Genomic DNA, 23,210 nt, shown 5'->3' on the forward strand with positions numbered 1-23,210 from the left:
TGACAGAGTTTAAAATAAACCTCAGATTCATTGCAGCTAAATATTGGATTTCTCAGGACCCATTATAAATATTTAAATACTGCACCATAATTTACTGCTGCATTGATGCACAATACCAGGGCAATACTTTGTCACAAACGCACAAAATTTTGGCAGATCTGAATTCTGCCAGTAGAGGGTGCAGTGATTCCATTCACTTTAATTTCCACCTTATGTATTCGGACTCGGTTCTGTGTGATGATGCATTACATTTTGTTTCAGCTGCTGAGTGCCTGTGAATTTTCCAACTTGATTTCTTTCTATCACCTGAGTTTCTTAAGAATGCTCCTTACAGCTTGCATTCCAGCTTCCTTTTCTTCTCCTCTCTCTTTTCTTTCCCCATTCTCTTTTTCTTCTATTTATTTCTTTGTGCCTTTTTCTTTCTCAGTGTATGTTTCTCCTACCCTGTATCTCTCTTGCTGTCCCTTTTCCTCTCCCTTTCTTTTCCTCTATTTAGTTGTGTCTCTGTTCTTGCCTCTCATGAACCCTAGTAATTTGCCCTGTGTCATTCACAATGTACACCAGCGCAGTACCACAGAATCCCTACAGTGTGGAAGCAAGCCATTTGGCCCATCGAGTCCACACCAACTCTCCAAAGACCATCCCACTCTATCTCTGTAACCCTGCTTTTACCATGAATAACCCATCATGATCATTTAGAAAGACCTTTCTCCTGAAAGAAGATGCATCTAATTTTGGGATCTCAGTAAATGCTCTGGACATTGAGGCAATTTAGCATGGCATCACCTGCACATCTTTGGACTGTAGGAGGAAACCAGAGCATCCGGAGGAAACCCACACAGACACTGGGAAGAATTGTGCAAATTCCCCATAGACAGTCACCCAAGGGTGGAATCAAACCCAGGTCCCTAGCGTTGTGAGGCAGCAGTGCTAACCACTGTGTCACCCTTAAATTAGTCACACGTTATAACAAGAATTCACTTTAATAAGCAGCCAATTGGCCATTCATAATTTTTTTAAAAATGCTTATTAACAGTACACTCAATGTAACTGCAATATTTGACTCATGTATCTTACTTTCCTGATTGGTTACAATGCTTTCCAAGCAATTTCTATTGCACAGTTTCAGATAAGGCACTTATATTGCTACATAAAGGATGATGCTATCTGCAGCTTTAAGAATTGAAGGGAACACGTGGCATTCTCCATGGCAACAGCTGGACCAATCAGAGTCAACTTGCCGACCAATCCCCATCATCTTCTCATACAGTAAAAATTGTTGTTCCCTTTGGAACTCTGTATTCTTGCACCTGTCCTAATGAGTACAAGATGAAAATCTTTGTTTCTGCTTTTTAAACTCATTGATACTCAAGTTTCTTATTATCAAAAATGATTGTTTAATACACTTACAGTTCATAAGATAAGCTTACGGATGTGGAGTTTTGCATAAAGCTCTTCGGCCACCCCTGTAAAAATTGGAAAATTGAATATTGAGCCTGGAAAATTACAAGCAGTCTCTGTGTTGGACTTAAACACACGCACATACGTGGTGCACTAACAGCTTCCTGGATTCTATGACAATACTTATGCCTGTTTACAAATGCAATCAGTTACATGTGCATTTGAAGCTGAGGATAGGGCCCTCACTGTTGATCTTTTTATTTTTAGACCCTGTGCGCTTCTCATTTGACCCCAATCAGAATCTCTCTGAGGCGATGACCTTCTGGCTTTTTTAACACGGCAATGCTGCATTGATTAAATATGAAGAGGGTAAAAGTTCATTGACTACAATTTGCCTCCTCTTGTGATAACCGGTACTTCAGCTGGGTTGCTGTCGCAGGCACTGCCCTGGGAGTTGACCTGTTTGATTTGATAAGTGAACACAAACTGTGCCAAAGCTTAGTCCCTAATAGCCCTCCTGTATCTCTATCCCACTGAGAAGGAAGTAGCGTTGTTTAGAAGCAACTGATTGTTGTTTCCTGCAGCAAAGCTTCATTCCTCTTTCAACGCTTGATCATTTTGGAGGAAGATCTTTCTCCTGAAAGTAGATGCGTCTAATTTTGTGATCTCACTAAATGCTCTGGTGATTCCTGCCATTTCGAAGGCCGTCCATTCACAGTGTCTGCGCACAGCTAATTATCATTATTAATTCTCAGCATGTGCCTGTCACTTGCAAGGCCAGCATTTTCCTAATTGCCCTTGGGAAGGCAGCAATGAGCTGCTACTTTCAATACAACCGAGGGGCCTGATAGGCCATTGTAGAGGGCAGTTGAGTGACAGCCATATTCCTCAGAGTCAGGGTCACAGATAGGGCCAAGCAACAACACGAACTTGTATTCATGTAGCATCGTAGGGAATAAAATGTCCCGAGGTGCTCAACAGTCGCATTATACATTTAAATATGATACCGGCATCCATAAAGGGAGATTCGGTTAGACCAGTCCCTGGATAACGATCTACTGATTTAATTCCTTAAAGGGAGTGTGAATATAATTGTACTTTGGTTGTAATGATCCAATCCTCAGTTTTAAGATATTTGTATAATTTACAAAAACTAACAGAGTTGAGACAGCTCAGAGAGTTTTTCAGATACTCTGCTGATGTAATTCCAACATAGGGCTCAATTTCTTTCTCATAAATACAATCTCTTTTGTGGTTGGTGTTTTATAAAATTTGAGGCCAGTTTTGTGTTCCTTTGCATGTGCTCTCTCTCCAGACGTAAAGACATACCCATGCAGTCACATGCACACTGCTATGGTGCACTCTCATACACATACACACACACTCCCTCACACATACTCTCTCACACATATTTGCACGCTGTTGCACACTCATTGTCTCTCACAATATTCTTTGTCACATTTGCATGCTTCACACTTGCTCACTCTTTTTCACACTCGCACACCTGTATACTCTCACACGCATGCTTTCCCTCACGCGCTGTCTCGCACATTCATGCACTCTCTCACACTCTTACGCTGTCCCTCACATGCTCAAACACTGTCTCTTACATGCTTGCATATGTTCTCTCACACTCACGCACACTCTTTCACACACTCGCCCATGCTGTCTCTCACACACACACTGAAGCACATGCTGTCTGTTGCATGCACTCACATGCTCGCACTTGCTGAGTCACTCACTCACACAGACTTGTCATACTTGCACACACTCACTCACAAACTCTCACATTTGTGTGCTCCCTCTCTCTCACTCTCAAGATCTCTACCTCACACATGCTCACACACTGATCTTACAAACACACTTCCATGCTCCTTCTGAGGTACACATTCACACCATGCACTGGCACACATCCTCTCTCTCTCATGTACATAACTTGTACACTGATGCATATATGTGCATTCTTTCTCTCCAATGTGCATTCTTTCTCTCGCAAACTCACGTGCACACTCTCTCACACACATTTGTGTATCTCTGTCTCTCTCTCTCTCATGCGCTCTCTCGCTCTCTCACTCACTCACTCACTCACATTCTTTCTTGTTTCTTGTCTCCCCCACACCCCATTGAGCGAGTGAAGATATTTAAACCAACCTTCTCCCTTGCAGGATTTTCCGAGGATTATGTGGTGCTGCTTCCTCCCATTTTTTCTTCCAATTCCAGGGTCCACTATCGAAGGTACAGGGGGAGGATTCGCTATCATCTTAATCAAAGCAAATCCCTTCACCTTCCAACAGGAGAGACCAATCAATTCGGTACTTTCTTGCTTATAATTTAACAGTACAATATCTCACAGCTCCTGCCCTTTCCTTTTGCGACTTGCTTTCACATATGTGCTGAAATGATGTCGATGTGCAACAGTATGTAGTGGTTGTTTTCATCATCTAGTGGCTTGATCTAATGAGCTAGAGACTTGAGCTCTAATCCCACCACAGCAGTTGGGCTAGTTTCAATCCAGTTGATAAGTTGTAGACTATAAGACACAGATCACCTATACTAGGAGAAAGTGAGGACTGCAGATGCTGGCGATCAGAGCTGAAAAATGTGTCGCTGGAAAAGCGCAGCAGGTCAGGCAGCATCCAAGGAGCAGGAGAATCGACGTTTCGGGCATAAGCCCTTCTTCAGGAATGACAGATCACCTTTACCTCCATCTCCATCCACCTATCACACTCAGCTATCTTCCCCCCCAGCCCCACCCCCTCCCCACCCCCTCCCATTTGTCTCTCCACCCCTCCGGCTCCCAGCCTCATTCCTGATGAAGGGCTTTTGCTCGAAACATCGATTTTCCTGTTCCTCAGATGCTGCCTGACTTGCTGTGCTTTTCCAGCAACCCACTCTTGACTATAAGACACAGGAGCAGAGACAGGCCATTCAGCCCATAGAGCCTTCGTTTCCACCATTCAACAAGATCATAGTTGATCTGATCATCCTCGATTCCACTTTAGTAACCGAGGGGCTGCTAGTTTACCACTAAAATGCCAGCCAGGGAAGGGAAGCACTGGCTGGGTCTGACCTACATGTGGCTCCAGGACCATAGCAATGGAGCCAATCTCAGAATGCCCTCTGAAATGGCAGAGCAAAGCCACTTGATTTAGTGCAATTCGGGATGGGCTCATAAATACAGGCTCTTCCAGACAAATCAATGTCCCTGGCAAGAATGAAAAAAACAAACCCTCTCCCTTGCCCACTAACCGGCTGGTGTCCATGACTAACTCATCAGCAATTTGGATGCAAATGTAATCACTATTTCAAGATTAAATGTGTGTGTTGCTGAGTGGATTGAGACTTCATTGTATTCACTCTGGGGGATAACGTTAACAGCCTGACCTGAAATTAAATTTTGTTTAAAAAATATCAGAGCCACCTGCAACAAACAACAGCCAGTCTTTTTAGGAGATTGGTCTCTTTCCAAAATCATCAATTTTATCTTAATTTTTATCCCTGTTTGGCGACGCATTTATTTACCAGGGACGACAGGCATGTTCAAATTGAGGGAAATCTTCTGTCTGTCTCCTCCTTCTGCCATCTTTTAATCTTACTGAAAACAATAGGGCCCTGATCTAACTCTGGAGCTGCGTTACCAGTTTTCATACATTGAAGGAGTGTCAATTTTAGTCCATGTTTACCATCCTGTTAAATGTGCTGATTTCTCAGCTAATTGTAACAATTCTTGTTAAAATCCTTTCTTTGAAGACAGTGGAGTCATTGTCATTTACTCTGTACCTATTAAAATATATATACAGAAGGATTTAAACTTGAACGTAAGAGGAGTTGGATGCAATTTGTCCTATTTATTTTGAAATGTGAAGAGGAGCATGTTGGGTGGTGATTAACCCCACCCCGATCCCCAGCGGTGAGATATGAACTTGATCACCCGCAGATCTGTTTGGGAAGAGCTGACAGGCAGAGCTCAGCCAAGATTTCCATCGGATCAAGGACCTCCAGGTTGGCCAACTGGGTCACCAGAAACTGCTGGCCAATCAGAGGCCAGTACCTCCTGGGTGCTGAGGGTGGTGGCCAGTTGCTTGGGAGATGACTGTGGATTCGTTTGGGTGGATTGGGGAGAGGTTCGTCAGGGGTCAGAGGCCAGGATAGGGACATACATGCAAACCACCACCCTACAAACACGCCTCCACCACTCCACACACACTTCCACTACCCCCCCACACACCTCCACCACCCCACACACACACACCTCCACCACCCCACACACACCTCCACCACCCCACACACACACGCCTCCACCACCCCCCACACACCTCCACCTGCAGACACATGCCTCCAACACACACACACCACCACTACCTCAAACACACTCACACACCCATACAAACCAACCTTTCCACATACTTCTATAAACACACGCACAGACGGATAGACACACACACACCTCCTCATGATCCCCCCCATCCACACGCAGTTACATGCACAGACACAGACACCCATACTCACCCAACCCACACACACACACACACACCCACTCCCATACTTGCCACCCTCATACTCTCACCTCACCTTATGCACAGATTAATTGTTATATTGCTGAAGTGGCCATAAAAAAAATCATTCATATGATGTGGGACAGCTCTAATTGTCCAACCCTAGTTACCCAGAGTGCCGTTAAGAGACATCTATGTTGCTGTGGATGTGGAGTTATGTGTAGGTCAGACCAGGTCAGGGTGACAGAATTCCCTCCCCTCAAGGGACCTGAATGAACCAGATGGGTTTTAAGGTAAGAAAATGGTCAAGTATTAGCCATTTAAGCATTTTAATTGCTCAAAAGTTGACAATGGAACTTCTCTCGCAGCTCGTCATTGCAGAGCAGAGGTGGTTACATTCCTCTCCAACTCACTGCATTATTTTCTCTTCTCATCATCTCAGCATGGAGGGAAGGAATTCCCCCTTAACATCTGACTCTGTGGATGAAACCACTGATGGTCACAAAGGTGGAGGGCTGTGACAAATTAAAGAAATTGTCCATGAGCATGATCATCTATTGTCAGAACGGGGGCATTTGTGATACAGTGGTAGTGGCCCTACCTCTGAATCAGGAGGCCAGGCTTCAGGTCCTACCTGCTCCAAAGGTGTGTAATAACAAATAAAAGCCAAATGAACTGCGAATCCCGTAAGTCAGAGACAAACTGTTCTGAGGAAGGGTCGCTCAGCCCGAAATGTTAACTTCGATTTCTCTCCACAGTTGCTGCCAGACCTGCTGAGCTTTTCCAACAATTTCTGTGTGTGTGTGTGTGTATGTGTGTGAGAGAGAGAGAGATAACATCTCTTCAACCAGGTTATTAGAAATATTAACGGCCAAATAATTGACAAATGAATTTCAACACGGATGAGGGCGTGATTTTACATTTTTTGCAAAACAGGAAAGGCAAACATTGGTTTGAGCATGAGAATCTAGCTGGAAAACAGGAGAGAGGCAATCTGCATGTTATAAATAAACATATAGTGTTGCAGGGTGCAGGCCATTCAAGAAAAATCAAATCAAGCAACTTGGAGTTCTTTCAGGAGTGATTGTAAAGCAGAGACGTTGTGCTAATCTTGTATCGAGTCTTTGTGTACAGTTTTGGCTGTCGTTTTACTAAGAGGATACAGCGGCACTGGAGCGTCTACAAAGATTTTACAGGGATAATTGCTAGATCTGTGGGCTTACATCCACAAAGAGAGGAAGAATGGGCTGGTTCTCCTTCCTGTTAACACTGAGAATGTTGAGGAGTGACCACATTCAGATCTGATCAGGAGATGCTGTTGTCGGACTGGGGTGGACAAAGTTTAAAAACCACGCAACACCAAGTTATAATCCAACAGGTTTAATTGGAAGCACTAGCTTTCAGTAGCTACCTGATGAAAGAGCAATGCTCCGAAAATTAGTACTCCAAATAAACCTATTGGACTATAACCAGGTGTTGTGTGGTTTTTGACGTTGTGCACATTCAGAACGTTCTCATGATTTGATCGACAAACACAGGGGAGGGTGGAATGAGTATTGCTGCTGTGGGAAAAGCATTAGCAGAGAATGTCAAGGTGAGATAGTCAACAAAAGGAATTCAAAAGAAAAACCTTGACCCAGAGAGTAGTGAGAGCTGGAACTGGCTAGTACAGAGGGTGGTTGGGGTGAAGGGTATTCAGATGAAACTGGATAAGTACGTGAGAGAGTAAGAACAGCAGGGAAGTCTGCGGTGCCCCAGATGTTAGGGTCCCAAAAGCATGACACTGTTATAGCTGGACCACATTAGTGAGATGCCTCCTATATTGAAGGAGCAAGATGAAAGTTTAAATAAAAAATCATCTCTATGGAGAGCTGTGGGACCTTGACCATGAGATACGTTACAAACAAACTTGGGATATATTGAACCGCATGATAATGACCGATGTTAGGGATCGATTGAGAGGGATGGGACACTTGTGTGGAGCATCAACACTGACCTGGAAATTTCAGCAGAATGGTCTGTTCCTTCTTGCAGTGTGAAACCTGTTTCTCTTCATTACGTCCAATGATGAGATCGGATTTGGCCTGAACTGATCATTCAGAAACCTATTCCTTACCAGCACTGTCAACATATACCTGCAGTACATGCACTGTAGTGGTCCTAGAAGTTAGCTCATAATTACCTTCACCAGGGCACTTGAGGGTGAACGGTGAATGTTGGCCGAACTAGCAAATGCCATGATCTAATCTCTAAAGGAAATTCAGTTGCCCTATTAAATAAAAAAAACACTAAAATAAATTTAATTAAATAAACACATCTTCCTTGTGTTACTGAGACATTCTTGATCTTGCTCCTTTGAGGCGAAGCACTACTGTATCCCAGGGAGGTCGGGTTATTGTATCTGTAAGCCGAGGAAAATAAGTGCAGTTTGAAGGGTTTTCTTAAACAAGAACAAATGTGCGTTTCTGTCCTAGTCGTACGGCCAGTTTTGGGCATGATGCTTTCTCCAGATGAGCTGAATCACAAAAACCACAAACATAATTCAATTCTATTTGCTCCTTACTTAGTTGCATTAATAATAGTCTGATGCGATGTCACCAGGTTGGGCTGGTATTGTTGCCTTAATTGAACAAAAACTCAAGCCGGGTCCGTTGATTTCTTTTCAGCCAGTTTCCTCTTAAAACTTTGATTTGGGAGCTGACTTGGCAATGCCTGAGTGCAGATGGTTTAGCAGAACCTCACAATTCCTATTTGTTCTCCGTTGCAATGTTTCCTGTTTCCTATTTATCACCTTACATTTATCGACATTAAATATTCCTTCATCCATCAGATTAATTGATCTATAATTTTGTCAATGATCTTTATACTCCTTTAGCTCCCGTCCTTATGAATCACCGTTAAAAATTTGGTATGGTCTCAGTAGTTATTGTTCTTTCAAGTCTAATGTGGATAAGGTGCTCTGTAAGAAACATGAAACCTGTTCTTATTCTGGAACTCTGCTAGTCCCCACTCCTAGATTAGCAGATTTTAAGTTACAAATTGCAGGGTCAGTTTTCAATACCAAGTTTCAATGTGCCATTAATTCTGCAAAATGTATTCCCCTTTGGGAAATCATAGAAAAATCCAAATAGGCTGAATCTCTCGTCTAATTGTTTGGTTACTGCCTCGAACAATTCCAACAATTTACTGAAACATAGCTTATCACTTACAAGTCCACACTAATTGCTGCTCATAGCCTCAGTGTTCTTTCGATTGGATATTGATGGTTTTGAAAAAAATGCCATCAAGCAGTTTTTCATTTCAGATGTTTTTGGCTCCTTCTGTAATTTCAAACTTTATGTTTCGCTCCTGCACTTAACATTGGAACAGCCATTTTTGTCTTGGATGTAACCTCCTGTTACAAAACGCCAGAAATGCTAACTTTTTTTTGTTCATTCACGGGATGATGGTGTCGCTGGCTGGGCCAGCATTTATTACCCATCGCTAATCTCCCCAGAGGGCAGTTGAGAGTCAACCACATTGCTGTGAGTGTGGAGTCAGGTGAAGGCCGGAATATGTAAGGATGGCAGTTTCCTTCCCTACAGGGGATTAGTGAAACAGATGGGCTTTTTTTCCCTGACATTTGACAGTCATCATTAATTCCAGACTTTTACTGAATTCAAATTCACCATCTGCTGTGGTATTCGAACCCTGGATTAACAGTCCATCGATAATACCACGAGGCCAGCACCTCCCCTAAATACTGGAGCTGTATTTCGTTTCTATTGTGCAATTGTCCCATTTATTCTGGCCACTTGCTGGGCATTTGATTGCTTCTGTTGCTAGCATGATACTTTCCTGATGTGTTCTTATGGTGTGGATATCTGAACCAAAATGGAGAGCTGGAAAGGGGATGAAAGATTGTCAGGGATATGTAGGAATGTAGAGTTGAGGTTAAAATCAGATCAGCTATTATTCTTATTGAATGACAGCATGGGTTTAAAGGGCCGAGCGGCCTACTCTTTGTTTATATTTAGAATTTGATCTTACTCTCCATTTATGAAGATTATGTTGAGACAGTTTGCACTGATTTATTCCTTTTTCAATTTATCTGTCACAGCTCCTGTGTGTTAATACACGGTCAACTGTTAAACTTGTTAAAGTGAAATCTTTTCAACCCTCATGCTGTTAGTTCCTCATTTGTATTGGCCACTTTCCCTTAGGACAATTCTGAGTCCTCACTGATTTCAGTTCGAAATGCTTCTGTTTAGACCTTCTGCTTATTTCAGGCCTTTGTGTACAGAAGTGCTTCCCAAAGTCTCTCCTGAATGGTCTGGTCCTGTTTAACCTCATCAGGTGAATGGTTGACCTCTGCCGCATCTGGTTTCTCCAAGATCCTACACACTCTTCCACAACCTCTCTCTTATTGCAACTTCCATGCCTGAGTGGTATTGGCTTAGCTAAACCTCACAATTCCCATTTGTTCTCTGTTGCAATGTTTTCTGTTTCCTGTGTATCACCTTACATTTATCAACATTAAATATTCCTTCGTCCATGAGATTAATTGATCAATAATTTTGTTTGCCGGATCAGTTGTTAATTGTAAATATGCAATGCGTAAATTCATGCTAAGCAAAGGAAGCAAAACTAACATGGTCATTCTAAAAGATGAAAGACTTAAGCTTAATTTGTTTAATATTACATTCCATTATACTGCAATCCTGTTGCTATAAAGTCTGTGTCTTAAGATTCTGCTCCACAACCACCTGATGAAGAAGTAGCGCTTTGAAAGCTAGTGATTCCAAATAAACCAGTTGGACTATAACCTGGTGTTGTGTGATTTTTAATTTTGTTAGGCAAAGGCATTAAGGGATATGAGCCAAAGGCAGGTATATGGTGTTAGGTCACAGATCATGATCTCATTGAATGGTGGAACAGACTTGAGGGGCCGAGTGGCCTCCTATTCCAATATACACCTAAAGAGTTAGGTTTGAATGACCCTTGCAAAATATTTTCATGGTAACATGCTGCAGATAGTTGTATATTGTCCATTCTTTTTCTGCTTCATTTGTCATTTCTGCTATGGTCCACCAACCAGAAGTTTAACTTTTCTGCACTCAAGAGTTTTCTTCTTGTTGACTTGGTGCTGTAGAATCAGCCACATTGTCTAAATAAGACAGACTATAAAACGCTGGGGCCATCAAGCTCCATCAGGGAAAGTAGTACTTCTTGTGTAACCCAGATCTGCCTGAATGGGTGTGCTTTCACAAAGCAGGTGTAGATATGGCAACACTGCAAACTACTCACCAGAGGATGTAAACCAGCTGCAGGGGATTACAGCTCTGTAAAGTGACTTGATTTTGAGTGTATTAGCCATGGAAATGGCTGTGCTTAATCATTCCCACAGTAACGTGAGGTCTTTTGCCCCATGAACATTACCTCTCTAAAAGTGGTAGCTAAGTGTCTCCTCACCCCAGCCCTCCTCACTTCTGTTTAAATTTGTGTTGTGAAGTTTGCTGTCTCTCGGGCAGAGATTGTGTGGGTTTGGGCTGGTGGGTGGAAATAGAGGGGTAGCCTGAGCATATCTGACCCCTTTTAATGCTAATCTTGCAATCACTATGCCTGCACCTTCACCCTTCACCTTTCACCATTACCCTGCTCTTGGCTAACCACAGCTCCCTGTTGAAGAGGATAACTCTCACTGCCTCCATGCTCCCAATGAACTTGATTTTTCTAAAGTCAACCTCTCACCCCGGAAGACTGCTGGCTGTCTGCTCTTTTTGTGTTCCTGTGTTATTTCCTTGTGCACTTTGAAGGATGAGTGTGGGTGTGTATGGTGTGTGTGAACCAAGTGTGTTCCATTCAAAAATTAGCTTTGCGAAGGTGTGTTCCACACTTCCTTACATGTGGTTGATCACTTAGAAGTCATCTGCATAGCCAAAGTGGTGCAAACTTCTGGATTTCTTCATGCAGTAACTAATTATATTTCCTTCCCTAATGATGGAAAAAAGCAATTCTTAAAAATTTAGTTGTGGAATGTGGGCGTTGCTGGCTGAGCTCAGTATTTATTGCCCGTCCCTAGTTGCCCCTTGAGAAGGTGTGGATGAGCTGCCGCCTTGAACTGCTATAGTCCAAGTGCTGTAGGTAGACCCAGCATGCCCTGAGGGAGGGAATTCCAGGATCTTGACCCAGCGACAGTGAAGGAACGATAACATATTTCCAAGTCAGGATGGTGTGAGTGGCGTGGAGAGGAACTTGCAGGTGATGGTGTTCCAGAATGTGTGCTTTTTGCAGCAATCTTAGGGGAGGTGATGGCTTAGCGGTACTATCGCTGCACTGTTAATCCAGAGACCCAGGAAATGTGCTAGGGATCCAGGTTCAAATCTCACCATGGGCAGATGGTGGAATTTGAATTCAATACCAATCCGGAGTTAAGAGTCTAGTGATAATCACAAATCCATTGACAAATCAGTTGTTGGAAAAGCTCATCTGGTTCACTAATGTAGGTCTGCCCTACATGTGACTCCAGGCCCTCAGCAATATGTTTGCTTCTTAATTGCCCTTTGGGATGGGCAATAAATGCTGACCTAACCAACAATGCCCTCATCCCTTGATTGAATAACAAAAATCTGCTCAGAATGTTGTCTAAGTTCTGGTTTTTAGTTATTAAAAGACATCAATAACTTACACCACCTGAATAAGATGATTTCTTCTTAGCAAAAGGAACCGTTTCATTGATGGTCACAGCGGCAGGGACAGTTATGATGGGGCTCTGATACTACTCCTGACCCACACCCTAACCCAAGGGGACCAGGCTCCCATTTCTGGGTTACCATGTCCCAGGTCCTGGATGGTCACATCATACTTCCGGTTTTTGAAGTTTTTTACAGCCTGGAGAATGAAATTGTCCAAAATACCAAGAGCCTGGGGAATATTGTAACCTTTCCTACAGTTTTCTTTCACCAAAAAGTGGGTGGAGGACAAAGATGGTAATGATGTGTTCAACAGACAGCTGGTGCATGTAATCCTCTGGTATATAGCTCAAGGTATTCAGAATTACTGTTTTTGGAGATCATTTTTCTTTCTTTTTGGGAGAATGATTAAATTGACTCTTCTACTTAGTTATCCTGGAATAACCCAAGGACACAGGCTCCGCTACTTTCTCACGAAAGAAAATAAAATCCGAAAGCTTTTGTAGTGAGCTTTCCAGAGAGTGGAATAAGAATGACTTCTATTTAAATACCATTGTAGTCACGTACCTTAGTGATCTGAAGGTGCAGTAATTGCATTAGATTGAAAAATAGGGAAGGTGAATGTGCAGGGAAGCATTCTCTAACATAAATACCTATAACAATCAGCACACTGACATCTGTCGGACTTCACCCATGTACACAGTATTTTCTCAGTTGGGAAGTAATGTTTTTTGCTTCTTTGAATTCACAACAGCGCTCCATCCATTTCAAACAACTTTTATGTTATTTGTCACTGCGGTTCCATGAGAGAGTTCCATGCAAATTAAGGAAAATGTCAGCATCCTGAATTCTGAAGAGTAATGCAGTGTGTGCTGTAGTCTAAATACACAAGCATTTGACTTCCCCTGCAATTTAGTCTCATGCCAACCTGCTTGTTCGTCAGTCTGTTGACTTGCGATATTTGACATGCATTGCCAACGTTTAACATTCTGAGAACTTGATATCCCTGGCCATTTATGTCCATGGCGGTGTACCAATCTTCCACTTAGCAATTTAGCCAGCTAAATTTCGTAACATGTGCCTTTCTTCCTCGGCGCCAGTCTTCTTGTTGGCTGTGGCAATGGGATGTGTCAGGTTCTATTCAATTCTGTTCTCCATTATCTTTGGATCTTGATTCAGATCAGTATCAAGGCTGTTGGACAGAGCACATTATGGTAATAAGATGTCCCTGAGGAGAAGGAACCTATGTGTCCTGTCTCATTGTATAGACGTCCGTGGTTGTTAGCTTGTTCTGAATTGATAGTGACAGCAGCCATGGCGAAATCTTTTGCCTGGACTCTAGGAAGGATGAGCTGTCAGGAGGAAGAAGATGATATTTGTAGTGATGCTTTGTCATAATGTTCAGCTTATGTCAAATTCAGTACTTTGACCACACTTTCAAGGGTAAAACATCCAAGCATTTTATAAAATGGGAGAACATTTCTAGTTATCACTAGCAATCTCCATCATTATCACTGCGTGGCAGAACTTCAGTGTTAAATGTGAGAACCCTGATTTCTAAATTGTTTCCCTTTGTTCTAGACACTCCCTCATGGGCCACGACCCTCTCAGCATTGACCCGGCCAAGCCCCCTCAGGAGCTGATGTTTCAATCGGATCATTTTTCTAAATGCCAGTGGCTATAAACTCAATCTGCTGAACCTTTCCCCATAAGATAACTCCTTCATCGCTGGAATTAGTCAAGCAAACTACTTCTGAACTGCTTTTCATGTAGTTTATCCTTTCTCAGATGGCAATCTTGAGTACCGTGTGCAGGTGATGCAGATTCTATACATAGAAACATACTATAGAGCAGCTCAAAAGTAATAAACATCTCATGCTTCACAATAGCGTCATAAAATAGAATCTGAGGCGGATTCACATAATTATTTCAGCTTATGTTAGAGCAAAATCTTCGTCAGGAAGTTGGTTTTAAGAAGCCTTTTAAAGAAGGAAAGTAAGGTCGAGGTAATGAATTTTGTGATCGTGTCCTCAGACTTTTCCTGTTTTATACAATGAGATTAGTATGTTTTAGCAAGAAAATTATTTTAATATGGGCACAGGGAGACACAAACAGCAATGAAATAAATTGTCAGATAATCAATTTTTTGCAAGGTCTTACTGGATCATGAGAGAGACAGAGAGAGAGACAGATAAAATTGTTGGTGGTTTAACCTCAGGGCCACCACACCTTTGATGCGGGGTGAATCATAGGGATGTACAGCATGGAAACAAATCTGTCGGTCCAAGATGACTTGGCATCTGAATCTGACCTAATCCCATTTTGCCAGCATTTGGCCCATATCCCTCTGAACTCTTCCTATTCATAAACCTGTCCAGATGCTTTTTAAATGTTGTAATTGTACCATCCTCCACCACTTCCTCTGGCAGCTCATTCCATACAAGCACCACCCTCTGCATGAGAAAGTTGCCCCTTAGGTCCCTTTTAAATCTTTCCCCTCTCACCCTAAACCTATGCCCTCTAGTTTTGGATTCCCAAGGAAAAAGACCTTGACTGTTCACCCTATCCACGTCCCTCATGATTTTATAAACCTTTACAAAGTCACCCCTCAGCCTCCGATGCTCCAGGGAAAATAGTCGCAGTCTATCCAGCCTCTCCTCATATCTGACATCCTCCAACCTCAGCAACATCCCTGCAAATCTTTACTGCACCCTGTCAAGTTAGCAACATCCTTTCAATAGAAGGATGACTGGAATTGTATGCAGCATTCCAAAAGTGGCCTCACCAACATCCTGTACAACCACAACGTGACATCCCAACTCCTATTCTAGAGGAGAGTCGCCCATGGTAACCTCAGCGGGTGTGGGAATTTGAACTTACACTGTTGGTGTCACTCTGAACCCAGCCATCAAGCCAATGCGCCAACCAATCCCACACATAAAACAGACTGGACTGTCACATGCAAACTGAGGACATTTTCATTCCTGCCAATAATGAAACAGCAGCCGATCAAAACCTGCACTCTCCGCACCTTCCCAACTAACCGCAACACAGTTTCGGCTCCTCAGAACTTTCCAAAAAGAATGGCTTTTGGAAATTGAGTCATATTTGGCAAGGCAAACAGGACTGCAGCCAGGAATCATCCTGCCTCCATCCAGATAAATAAATAGCGCGTTAAATAAGATGCAGTTGTAAAGCAGCCAGCTTTTCCTCAAAGCATGTTATTCGGAAAGGCAGTTATCAGGTAAATGCTAGTTAAATGGCTGATTTAATCGGATGTTGTAGGTAAAAATTGTTTTGGGACTTTGTACCTTTTAATTTGGTGACAGCTGGTGTACAAGTACTGAGGGAGCATTTCATTGTCACTGTGAAGTAAACAGTTTTAGGCCTAATTTTTTTTATGTTTGGGCTGCACAATTACAGAATAAAAGTTCTCTCTTGTGTTAGATAAAATGCCACAGTTACACAGTCCAGTGATTTGTACACTGAAAAAAAATTGTTTGTTATCTCCTTGGGTATAACTTTCAATTGAACCGTGTATGGCTAGCTCACTTCCCTACTTAACTGCTGGCTAAACAATGATATGAAGATAGCTGGCATTAGACAAGGACAATTTCCTATTATCTGTTTAGCTGGTAAGTACCGAACATCGATTGTGAAAGAGCTTGAACTTTGGGTGAGGATGTAAAATGACGAGAGGCCAATTAACTGTTCATGATATGGCTTATTTTTGTTGCTTCATTAAGTCTGATAAGCTGAAAGAATCAGCTTGAAGGGAAATAAGCTTGCAGGGCTAAAGTGGAGGATGGGATTGACTAGATTGCATTGTAGAGGGTCAGCATGGACTCAGTGGGCTGAATGGAATCTTTCTGTGCCTCTTTCTGTAATGATACAGAGTGGTGCGTGTGTGGAATGAGCTGCCAGAGGAGGTGGAGGCGACTGGTACAATTGCAACAGTTAAAAAGCATCTGGATGAGTACATGAATAGAAAGGGTTTAGAGGGATATGGGCCAAATGTTAGCAAATTGGACTAGGTTAATTTAGGTTCGAGATTAGAGTGGTGCTGGAAAAACACAGCAGGTCAGGCAACATCTGAGGAGCAGGAAAATCGACGTTTCGGGCAAAAGCCCTTCATCAGGAATAGAGAGATTTAATAATTTAGGATACCTGGTTGTCATAGACAAGTTGGACCGAAGGGTCTGTTTCCATGCTATATATCTCTATGACTTTAGGTCATTCACTTATGTTGCATGTATCACATAGAAAAATTACCTGGTGGACACCTAATTCCATGCCATACTTAATGTGCATGTAGATGATGTCGTGGGAAGTATTTTGAAGGATGCACAATGTTACTGGGTTTGTTTTGTTGGGACCAGAGAAAGTGAAGGGGAAACGAGCTGAGAATGCTGAGCAGGTCTGGCACCATCTGTGGGGAGAAACAGAGTTAATGTTTCCAATCCAATGACTCCTCTTCAAAGCTGGAAGGGAGAGATACCATTCTAGTCGCTGACCTGTGTTCTGAAGAAGTCACACTGGACTCGAAGTGGTAACTCTGTTTCTCTCTCCACAGATGCTGCAAAACCTGCTGAGTTTCTCCAGTGTTCTCCTGGTTCAGATTTCCAGTGTTTACAGTATTTGCCTCCCTTTGAAGGTTAAGGGGAGATTCGATGTAGATCCTCAAGCGTGCATCGGGTTTTGATAGAGTCGATGGAGTAGGCACTTTTCTGGGTTGGGGTCAGCAGACAGCACAGGGTTCAGGTCGCTTGCTTCTCGGCACGCTGCTCAGAATGTCTGGAAATCATGAAGCCAGAGATGACCCACCCCGTTTCCTGTATCTGGTGGTTATGAGCTGCCCTAATCCTCTCCCACTCTTCGCTAACTATCTGGCCTTGATGTCTTCCTGCTCATCTCCCTCACGTCCCTCCTCATTTCTCTGTCATCCAACACCACCACCCACTGGATCTCATTCCCAACTTAGTATTACTCCACGAGCCCCTGCCTTGTCTTTCTTCCAGACGTAGAATTATTAAATTATCTGTGGCAGGTGAAGGCCAGATCGCCCATTATGCACTTTCTGGCTCTTTGGTAAATGGGTCCTACTAATTCCCTTGCCCTTTTCACATGACTCCATCAATGTTTCTTTACAAATATTTATCCAGGCTTGAGTTGTTCCTTACATTGGATGGAAACTTGATTGCATTCCAAACTTTCCCTCCCACCAATAGTATGGGCCCATAAATGTGAGGTCAGCTCTGATTATATTTGTCTCTATATATTTATATGCATCATTGATTTCCAGCAGTATCTTTCCACAGTGTAACTTGTTTCTATCTGAGTACAGGCAGACCATCTATCTGACAACATGAGTTAGAGAACTTGACTGTTGATGGTCAGTATAGCCTGCGAGACAAGTCACGATTGTGATGGAATTCTCCCCACCTGCCCTGGATGGGTGCAGCTCCAACAACACTCAAGAAACTTGACACCATCCAGGATAAAGCTGCCCACTTGATTGGCACTACAGCCACAAGCATCCACTTAGTAGCAGCAGTGTGTACCATCTAAAAGGAGCACTGCAGTAATTCCCCCAGGCTCCTTAGACAGCACCTTCCAAACCCATGACCATTTCTGTCTAGAAGAACAGAGCAGCAGGTAGATGGGAACACCATCCCCTGCAAGTTCCCCTCCAAGCAACTCCGCATCCTGACTTGGAAATATATCGCCATTCCTTCAGTGTCACTGGGTCAAAATCCTGGATCTCTTCCTTGATTGTATTGGTCAAAGAATGTAGCAGTTCAAGGAAGCCGATCACCACCGTCTTGTGAAAGGCGATCAGGGATGTGCAATAAACAGTGACACCCATGTCCTATGAATGAATGAATGAATAAATAAAAAGAACTAGGTGAAGCTACTTTGTGAGGTGCAGTACTGAGTGTACTTTCCCTCTTACTTCAGAATTACAGTGTGTCTGAACTGCTTCAGCTGAACTGGCAACTTAACACATTCAGACCTACTGCTGCAGGATGTTCAATCCCACGTGTTTCTCTTTTGTGATTGTACTCCCACTGAAAGCAATGCAGCACGCAAGTGCAGTCAGCCTCCTGATTGCAATGAACATTGGGTTATGTGTTTCCAAAGGAGTGATTCAATGTGTTGGCTGTTGAGAAGCGATGCACTGTGTAACTTAATGAGCCATGTGCGTTTTTTTTTAATGGTACCTGTCTGATGAGATTGATAGACTATTGGAAATACTTTGCTGTGAGGAACATTGTCTCTAGACTTCAGAAAACTCTCATCTCCCAATCTGCCCCAAAGATAGAAAACAAATTGCTGTTTTGTACTTAGCTGCAGCAGTACTGTGCAAGATTCCCTGCTGAGAGGAGATACGTCGCACTAATGTAAGCTGGTAGAACTGTTTCTTGAGTTCCATTGACCTGCTTTCTCTCCCTCACAGCCTTGCAATTTCCTTTCCTTCAAGTACTTAACCAGTTCCCTTTTGAAAGCTACCAGTGAATCTGCAACCACCAGCCCTTCATTAAACTATCACCTCAATTTTTTTTGAGCATTATCTCCTCCTGACTGTCTCCTAAAGTCTGCTTTAAAATATTGACTGAAATGGCCTCTGATGTGGTGTTGGATAATCCAGTTGTGTGAATGATCAGACCATCCATGTGTGTGACCAAGGAGTGCTCTGCATTAGGGTCTTTTGCCTGTTTGGAAAGGAGAGCTCGAGAATTGTAATGCAGTCTGCCGTCCCACAGCCTGGCCAATTCGAAGCTAAACAATCAGAGGAGAATGAATTTGAAGATTTCAACATCTCACTATCTCAGTCAAGGGAAAATGTTGTGACACTTCAGATGTTCTACTCACTTGGCAAATCTCTCGTGTCAAGAATAATTGATTATTTTTTATGGATGGGTTGGAGTGTGATGTCATTGTTGGCTCTGGGTTCATAGATGGCTCAGTAATGATCCCTATTTTAGCCTCAGCTCTCCCACTGGGAGCATATCAGTTGTTGGGCAATGGAGGTGGTGACAAGTAGCTGCCCTCTTGCTCCATCTCTCTCACTGTTCTCACCCAGCAGCTACTGTCGGAAGTTCTTGACGCTGTTTTTGATTGTGAAAGGTTATTTTGGCCACACTTGGAGCAGATCTTAATGGAGGCTGTCTTTGAAATGTTTTGTTTGTACCCAGGCTCAAAGGGGACCCTGGTGTAATCCTGAGCATCTGTTTGTGGGCTCTTGAGCCAGACATCTGACCACAAATCCCTTCTATCTCAACCGATGGGAGACTATCATAGCCTCTGTACTCAGCATATCATCAAATCATAGAAACCCAGCAGTGCAGAAAGGGGCTAGTCAGCCCATTGAGTCTGCACTGACCCACCCAATCCCCATATCCCCACATTTCCCATGGCCAATCCACCCTAACCTGCACATCTTTTGGACTGTGGGAGGAAACCAGAGCACCCGGAGAAAACACATGCAGCAACGGGGATAATGTGCAAACTCCACACAGTCACTCAAGCTGGAAATCAATCCCAGGCTCCTGGCGCTAAGAGGCAGCAGTGCTGACCTACTTATTCCAATTCCTTTTAAAACCACGACCTCTGCCATTTAGAAGGACAAGAGCATATCCACGGCTTGAGGATGACCATGTTTGTTTATGTCCTGCCACCCATTTTGCAAGATCCTTCTAAGACAATGTTGCTGATGTTGTTGTTGTTCCAAGATTAATCATCTAAACTGCAGGACCAAAGATAAGTGTGAAGGGAGTCACTGCTTGGTAGACTTCTAGTTTGGTGTCAGGTCTGTTGGGCCGTGTTGCAAAAGAGAAGGTGGGATTGCTATGGTCGTGAGCAGGCCTCCTGTGTGAGATTATGCACCATCCCAGTTTACACCATGTTCTCCACTTGGCAGATTTGTAGAGGAGTTGCCCTTTCTTATTGCCATGACATACACTCTCTGAGGGGGTATTTTCGAATCAACTTGTTCAGAGGCTTTCTTACATACCTCTGGAGCAGTTAGCCCTGTAGTATTAGCTTAGCAACAGTCTACCTACCTCAGAGGAGACTCTGAGGGGATTTCATCAGATAGGGGTTGAAAGGACGCTTCCTGTTGTGGGAGAGTCTAGGACTCATAGTTCAAATATATCAGTGAGGACGCCCATTTCGAACAGAGATGAAAAAATATTTTATCTCTCTGAGGGTTGTGGATCTTTGGAATTCTCTTCCTCAAAAGGCACTGTACGTAGAATCTTTAAATATTTTTAAGGCAGCGGTGGATAGATTCTTGGTGACCAAGGGAAAGTAAGATTATTGGGGGAAATAGAGTTGAGGTTAAAATCAGGTCAGCCACGATCTTATTGAATGGGGAAGCAGCCTTGAAGGGCCAAGTGGCCTACTGTTACCCCATATTCCCATGTTTGAATGCTCAAAGGGGCACGTTAATTGTATCTTATATTGAAAGGTTTGAAACAAAATGGATAATAAGAGTCAGGTTGAAGCATGGCCGAATCTTGTCCACATAACACAGGGTTTCACACAGAGGGTGCATCTCCTTCCTCAAAAGGTGGGAGAAGCAGACACGTTAATATTTTTAAGGCAGAGGTAGGTAGTTTCTGATAAACAAGAAGGGCAAAGGTTATCGAGGCAGACAGAACCTTGAAGTAAACAGATCAGCCACGATCTTATCGAAAGGGGGCACAGGTTCGAGGGCTGAATGGCCTGATTCATAAAAGCCTTAAAAATGTACTTTGGATCGGCACATGTGAACTGATTGATCAGCTGCCTCATTACAGGTGAATTTCAGATTTGAACAAATCTCTCAAGAGACTGTAGACTTGGATCCTGAATTGTGTATTCCGCCTTGGAATGAGGTTCCGAGGCCAGGTGTGATACTAGAACTGGAACCCAAGCAAACTGCATTGTGTTGTCCAAGGATTTACAATTGTTCTGCTGGATATTGAATGGAAAGCTCTGCTGCTGTGGGCTGCCTTTGCTTTGCCTCATCAGTGGCTTATCCCATAATCACCACTCGAGATGCCCAACGGCAAAATTGTAATAGACCAATCATTGTGATTGCGAGCTTGCATGTAATTAGTTGCTTTAGTGTTGGTGCTGATGCTGTGCAATGCACCTGGAATGTAAATAAGGCAAATTTTTCACAGTATCCATTCCATATGCACAATTTAGAACTGCTTCAGATCTGAATTGTGAACTTGTTATTGGCATCACCCTGACACAGCACAGATGGATTTGCAACAGAGACCAGGCAGAGGACAGTTCCAGTATTAAGCAAGCATTGTCTTCTTGTATCTGGTGATTTATTTCCTCCTCTGAGATCTCCTTCCCTTTTTTAACTCTCTCAACCCTTTGTTCCTAACGGTCTGCCTTAGTCATTCTCAGAAGCATGATGCCAAGTTTAAAACATTTAGTGGAGGGGAGAAGTTGCCAAATGCAAAAATGTTCCTTTTTTTGACTCTTCATGTAATGCATTTAACCTGAGAACGCAGTGTTTTTGACAGTGGTAACTGGTAGAAGTGTCTACATCCCAACGTCTGCCATTTGCTGCACCACTGATTTGCTTTGATTTGATTTGATTTGATTTATTTTTGTTACATGTACCTAAGGGCAGTGAACAGTTTTGTTTTGCGAGCAGTACAGGCAGATCATAGTAAACAAGGGCTTACTGAGAGAGATAGGCCTACAAGGTTACAGCTGCAAAGGAGGGGCACATAGCATGATCAACGTTATTGGAAATTAGAGAGGTCCATTCAGCCATCTAATAACAATGGGGAAGAAGGTGTAATTGAACTTGCTGGTACGTGTGTTTCCATATCTTCTGCCTGATGGAAAAGGTTGGAAGCTAGCGTTACTGGGGTGAGTGGGGTCTTTGATGATGTTCGAGGAGAAAGTGAGGACTGCAGATGCTGGAGATCAGAGCTGAAAATGTGTTGCTGGGAAAGCGCAGCAGGTCAGGCAGCATCCAGGGAACAGGAGAATCGACGTTTCGGGCATAAGAAGGACTGAAGAAGGGCTTATGCCCGAAACGTCGATTCTCCTGTTCCTTGGATGCTGCCTGACCTGCTGCGCTTTTCCAGCAACACATTTTCATCTTTGATGATATTAGCAGCCATTCTACGGCAACTCACTGTTGTGTAAGGATCCTGGAGCAACCTTACAATATTGGCTGGGAACTGCTTCCCACAGGGTATAAATAGCACAGTGTGGGTGGAGTTAGATAGGTGGAAAGTAGATAGATGAATGATGGAAGGTCTTTAGCATTAAACAGGACACAAAAAAAAACTAACCAGCTGGAGAAATGGGCCAAAGCCAGCTAAGTTTGCAGGGGAACCTTCTCATTATTTTGTCCATAAGGTAAAGAGGAACCATTCTGTGCTCTTTACTTCTGACTATGCTGATGTCTACACTTTTCCCTCTGCAACCAAAAATAACAAGGGAGTTCTTCCACAGCAGGATTCTTATTTTATTTCCACTCACCCTCTCCTCCCCCAGTAAACAATTTTGCGACCACTTTCAGCTCGGAAGAAAAGTCCGATTGAACTCAATATGTTGACCCTGTTTTCTCCCCACAGATGCTGCCAGACCTGCTGAGTTTCCCCAGCAATTTCTGTGTTAT

The 23,210-nt window shown here is 43.1% G+C and overlaps 1 protein-coding gene across 3 annotated transcripts in view; it reads left to right on the plus strand.

Annotated features, from left to right (window-relative positions):
* Positions 1 to 23,210, plus strand: part of macrod2 (mono-ADP ribosylhydrolase 2) — a 946,626-nt gene that overhangs the window by 63,114 nt on the left and 860,302 nt on the right. The window lies entirely within an intron of this gene.

The sequence above is a fragment of the Chiloscyllium plagiosum genome, unplaced genomic scaffold, assembly GCF_037043375.1.
Source record: "Chiloscyllium plagiosum isolate Xiang-an unplaced genomic scaffold, Cpla_swu_hap1 HiC_scaffold_10, whole genome shotgun sequence".
Lineage (NCBI taxonomy): Eukaryota > Metazoa > Chordata > Chondrichthyes > Orectolobiformes > Hemiscylliidae > Chiloscyllium > Chiloscyllium plagiosum.